The sequence below is a fragment of the Molossus molossus genome, unplaced genomic scaffold (genome assembly GCF_014108415.1).
Source record: "Molossus molossus isolate mMolMol1 unplaced genomic scaffold, mMolMol1.p scaffold_m16_p_11, whole genome shotgun sequence".
Taxonomy (NCBI): Eukaryota; Metazoa; Chordata; class Mammalia; order Chiroptera; family Molossidae; genus Molossus; species Molossus molossus.
Genome location: NW_023425346.1, coordinates 39,957,479 through 39,963,053, shown reverse-complemented (window position 1 = coordinate 39,963,053; position 5,575 = coordinate 39,957,479). Strand labels below are relative to the sequence as shown.

General features: G+C 41.8%; 1 long non-coding RNA gene across 1 annotated transcript; it reads left to right on the top strand.

Annotated features, from left to right (window-relative positions):
- Window positions 1–232: 232 nt before the first annotated feature.
- LOC118625779 lies at window positions 233–2,791 on the top strand. The gene is made up of 3 exons (XR_004958723.1): window positions 233–433; window positions 2,022–2,254; window positions 2,578–2,791. It is a non-coding gene; the product is annotated as an uncharacterized LOC118625779 (long non-coding RNA).
- Window positions 2,792–5,575: the final 2,784 nt, after the last annotated feature.

Genomic DNA, 5,575 nt, shown 5'->3' with positions numbered 1-5,575 from the left:
CTCAGCTCTCCCAGGTATAGCCCTTCCCTTGGATTATTCTTGGAATAGAGGCATGGAGAGGCTTTGAGCCGCTCTGCTGTCAAAAGCGTCTGTGTGTGGCGGGCGGTATTTCTTTTCAGGCGACAGCACTCGCTAGAGACCAGGAGAACAGCCTGAAGTTGAAATTTCAATCTAATTGATGGACTAAAGAAGCAAAAGACCTGAAAGAAAGCCTTGCTCTTTGCCTTCCAGATGAGATCGCGAAGGCTTGCACCCCTCCCCTGGAAGGCGGAGAGGGGCTGGAGGCAAGTGGATGGGAGAGGGCGGTCAGGAAGCTGATGCCCACCTGCCTGGGCCGGGAGGTGTTGCTGAAGAACCCTATTTGTCAAAGAGCACAGATTGCTCAGTTTGTGTCTTTTCCAGAAAGAAAACGGAGTTCAGATAGAGGAATGAGGTAAAATTCTTAGTCCCCAATGTCAAGTCTTGTTTCAAAGAAATGTATTTTCTTTAAATCAAATGCGATGTAACTCCCAGGATCCCACGGAGCCGGCGAGAAATTCATTCTCAGCTATTCTTTGGGTCTCTTCTTCCACTCCAGACATAAGCACCGGGAGGCATCTGTGTTGCAGGGGAAAGTGGGGTAAAACATCTGAATTAGGCAGAGTAACCAAATTAAATACCTAAGTTTTCTAGTTATTAGACAGAAAACTCCAAATCACAGTGTCTTAAGAAGTGTATTTCTTACTCACACGACGTCCAATGTGACGATCCTGGTCAGGAAGACATTCTGGGCAGCGCTCCTTGGGCATTAACTCAGGGATCAGCTTCCTTGCCACGTGGGCTCTTCCAGCATCCTCTGGGCATTGCAGTCCTTCGTTCCTGCCCCTCGGACCACAGAGATGTTGGAGGTGGCAAAGGAAGGATCTTGAGGACATCTTTAGGAGCCAGGCAGAAAAGTGGTGTACATGACTTCAGCCCGTATTGCCTCAGCCAGACTCAAGCTCTTGGCTCCACCTGGATGCAGGGGCGCTGGCAGAGACATAGAGTTGACCTTTGTGCCCAGGGAGGAGAGGTAAAATAAATATTGATGACATTTAGCAAGTTCTACCAAATAGCTAATCTCCAGGTCACATCGTTTTTTCCTGCTCTTATCTCTCTTCACCCCGTGTGGTCCTTGGAAGCCTGCTGCTCTCTGTTGCAGTGGGATTAAGTGAAGCTGCAAGCTGTACCCTGTGTGATCTTTCTGCGTCCCCTGGTCAGGGGCATCATAGACCTACAATTCTAACCTTTCTCTGTCTAGGGAACAAAATCTGTTTCTCCTTCTCTCTGATCTTCCTCCAGAAGTCCTAGCCTAAGCTTGTCAACATGTTGCTTGTCAGTCAGTCGATGACTCAACCACTTTCTTGGAATGAAGGGAAGATAAAAATACAAACAGCACAATGCAAATCAATATTTCAATTAATCATCATGCCACCAAAGTGCATGAGACATTCGATTCAAGACTTCCACAGACTCTCAAATTCAAGAAAATCATCTTTTTTATTTTTAGCCCTTTTTTACTTCATTATAATCAGAAATGCCCCCCTCCCATTTTAGCATCTTTTTCATAAAGAAGTCATAATCACCATGATGGTATAGTAAAGAGTAAGAACATACTATACGCCCTGGCCAGGTAGCAAAGTTGATTGGAGCATCATCCTGATATGCCAAGGTTGAGCTTTGATCCTCAGTCAGGGCACTTACAAGGAATCAACCAAAGAATGCGTAGATAGGTGGAACAGTGAATATCTCTCTCTCTCTCTCTCTCTCTCTCTCTCTCTCTCTCTCTCTCTTCCTCCCCCCCCTAAAGTTAATGAATAAACAAAAACAAAACAAAACAAGAAAACAGAACATAGAGTGGAGTTGGGGATGTTGGGCAGTTGACTAGGTTGACAATAGCTAAGAAAGCTGATGCCATGTACAGTTATGAGAGTGAGCCAGAGCCAAATGCCTCAGCAAAGTAACACATTGTTACTGACCATGGATCTTTGAATCTTTTACAGATAGTTGAAAGCTTGGAGTGACAATTGCCATTGTTTGTTTTAATTTTTCCAAGAGATAAGACTGGATAGAAGTTGATCTGGTGGCTTTAATGAGTTAAAGTCTCTGGACCTTGGGAATGACATTCCCAAGGAAATTCAAGTGCCATTACATAGCCACAGAAATCTCAGAAGAATTGTGGCTCATGGGAGACAAAATATGGAGAAGCAGTCTGATTTTCAGGAACGGAGGAAAAGTGAGAATCATGGAAACTACAAATGTATAATTTGGAGTCTGGTTTATTGTAATATGCATCTAGATTTTACTAATAGATAATATATGACATCTTAACAGAACATAATAATTGCTGTGGACTGAATGCTTGTGTTCCCACCAAAATTCATAAATGTTGGAACCATAAATCTCAATGTGATAGTATTTGGAGATTGGGCCTTTGGGTGGTGATTAGTCATGAGAGTGAAGCCACGATGATGGGATGATGCCCTCTAGGAAGAGACACCGAAGCCAGCGTGCACTCTGTTTCTCTCTCTCCCTCTCTCTTCCCTACCCCCATGTGAGGACACATCAAGAAGATGGCAAACCAGAAAAAGAGCTCACCAGATCCTGACCATGCTGGCACTATGATCTCAGACTTCCCAGCCTCTAGAACTGTGAGAAATACATGTCTGCTGTGTAAGCCACCAGTTTATGATAATTTGTTACAGCAACCTGCATTTAGACAATAATCACTTTAAATTATAACCCGTTTGTTCAAAATAAGTCATAACCAACTCGTTACTTTTCCTGTTTTAGTTGTATCATTGAGTTATCAGATTTGGGGACTACCATAGACTGCTTCCATCTTGATTGTGTGGAAGGCCTCGATAGTAGTATATTTTGTTGAATTTGAAGCCATTGAATAATTAGAGTGTTGTTTAAGACTGAGCTTTGGGAAATTAATTAATAACACATTGCTCTTACCTGTCTAAATTCTAAAACATTAAATAAATAAACTCAGGTATCAACCCAATAGAGAAATAAATCTTAGCTTTGTTTTTAATAAAACTGATGGGAGAACATGGTTGATTATGTGCCCACAATCTGCCCCCTATTCTAATATCCCAACCCTCACACAGTTAAAATCCCCCATTCAGTCATGGGCACAGCTGGACTACTGTGGGTCTCCCCCTAGGGGGCAGCTCAGTGCTTGATGGAGGAGGACAGCTTATTATGGTCCTGAAAAGACAACTTCAAAGAACTCAGAGAGGACGTGGTTAGGCATTTTTAATGCCTTCTCTAAAATTCACCCATCACCAGGCTTGGTTGGAGATAGAGGAAGTGAACTAGAAGTGGTAGAAGTGATGATCCCGACATTTCTGGAAGGGCGGATGTTCTCACTTTACTGGTCAGGTTAGGAATGCGTGCAGAGGGTAGAGGGGCCACTTCGGCAAACAGTGAAGGAACCTAGAGGCAGTCTTCTCCTCTTGCTGCTGTTTCATCAACATGTTGCTCTTTGATCCGTATGAAGATATACAGAAATATATATCTTTTTTTTTGAAAATAGTATCAAAATAGGAAGAATAGCTCATTATGACAAATGATGGAACCACAATAAAAAATTACATCAACTGAATGCAACCTAGGCTGGAATCTTCTAGATACAACTGAATAGCAGTAAATGTCAAGACCTTTATTTAGGTTAAAACGTTTTAAAAAGAAAACTCCATACACAATGCAATTGCTCAGATACAGGTGGAGACAGACAGCTTTGACATCGATGTATATAAAAATGTCCTAAGGGCTTTAGTTCATCTGAACTTAATCTGACAACAGCAATCCACCTGATAAAAAATGTTAATGCAGGCTCTGTGTGTTCAGGAATTGATCGCTTAGAGTGTATCCCCTGGCAGGTGCTGTGCTGGGTGCTAGAAGTTGATGGTGGCACAGTATCTGGAATAATCTCTCCAGTAAAGTACACATACTTTGAGTCACATTAATGAATTAAAATGGAGCACTGGGGGGTAAGGACTTAGTTCTATTTCTTCAGGTGTCCCTTAGGCCATTTCTACTAATCCATGAGAACAATATTTGAATATTTTATTGGTAAGAATTATATTACCTGGAAATGACAAAAACGCTGACATGAACTAGCTTAAACAATAAGAAAATTTAGTATCTTTAGTTAAACTCTCCAAATGTAGAGCAAACACAATATCACTGGAGTTGGGGACCTGTTTTTCTGCTCTTCTTTGAACTTTCAGCCTCCAGGTGGAGGCTTTTTGGCTCCTCTTGTGGTTGGAAGATGCTACCATCCCTCCTGGTACAAAATGCTTCTTCATGTGAAAGTCTCTCTTCCAACCACTGAACAAAAGTTCTCACCTTTAGTCTAATTAGGTTAATTTGTATTATATGCTCATTCCTGTTTTAACAGCAGGCTTTAGAATAATGCCATGCACTGATTGGCTTAGGTCTAAATCCAGGAACCAATCACTTGCGAGGGATCAGAGTCACTCCCATTGGCTTGAGTTGAGAATAGGGTCAGCTTTCTGAGAAGTTTGGGAAACATGGAAGAGGGGGCTTGTGTAAATAGTATCTTGGTTCTGTTTGAAAGGAGGGAAATTGTGGGAATTAATGCTAAATAGGCAACTGGAGGAGAAAGAAGCTCTTATTGGATTGGTGGGCTTGGCCACGAGAAACTAGACAGCTTTCCTTTCTCTGTTTCAGGAAAACCTGTCTTCTAGTGGTGGTACATTTCTTTATGTGCTAATAGCTGTAACTCTTACCTTCAAAACCTTGCACAGTGGTGTAGATTCAGTTGTTCTGCTTCTCTGTATCTGACTGTCAGATAAATTCAATTAGGTGGGGTTAGCTTTGTGCTGATTGTGCTCAAGGTCCAGGTTCTACTTTCCAATCTGTTTCCTGAAAATAAGGATGACCTTTCAATCTTCATCTGTTGGATTTCAATGTCTATTTCTAATTAACTCATAACCAATAGGAGACATGATTATCAAAAATCTAAAAATCTCAACAAGTATGCCCTCAGGAGCAAGCCAGCAGCATCTAGAGGATTCTGAGAACTCTGTCACACACAGGAAATGCAGAGTTCAATATTGAGACATTCAGCTGCCATCAGATATGTAGATATATCGGATATGCAGAAAGTTCAAAGGGTGCAAATTTTCCCAGGCATAGCTGTGGAGAAGGCTGTTCTGCTATAACAAGAACCCTGTCATCAAATGTATTCACACACAGACTGGATGACAATCTTTCATGTATGCTTTAAAATGGAGTTCTGCACACTTGGGAGCTTGAACACAGTTATTTCTGGTGTATAATCCAACATTTAGTTCTATGGAATCTTGTTCTGTAGATATTTTAGACCTGTGATTTTCAAAGTGTGGTCCCTGGAGCAGCATCAGCATCACCTGGGAAGCTGTTAGAAAAGCAAATTATCAGGTGCCACCCTCGACCTCTGCTTATGAATTGAATTGTGTCCCCCTCAAAAAGATGTGTTGAAGTCTTCAGTGCCAGTACATGAAAATGTGAAAGAGGGCCATTGCAGATGTAATTAGCTAAG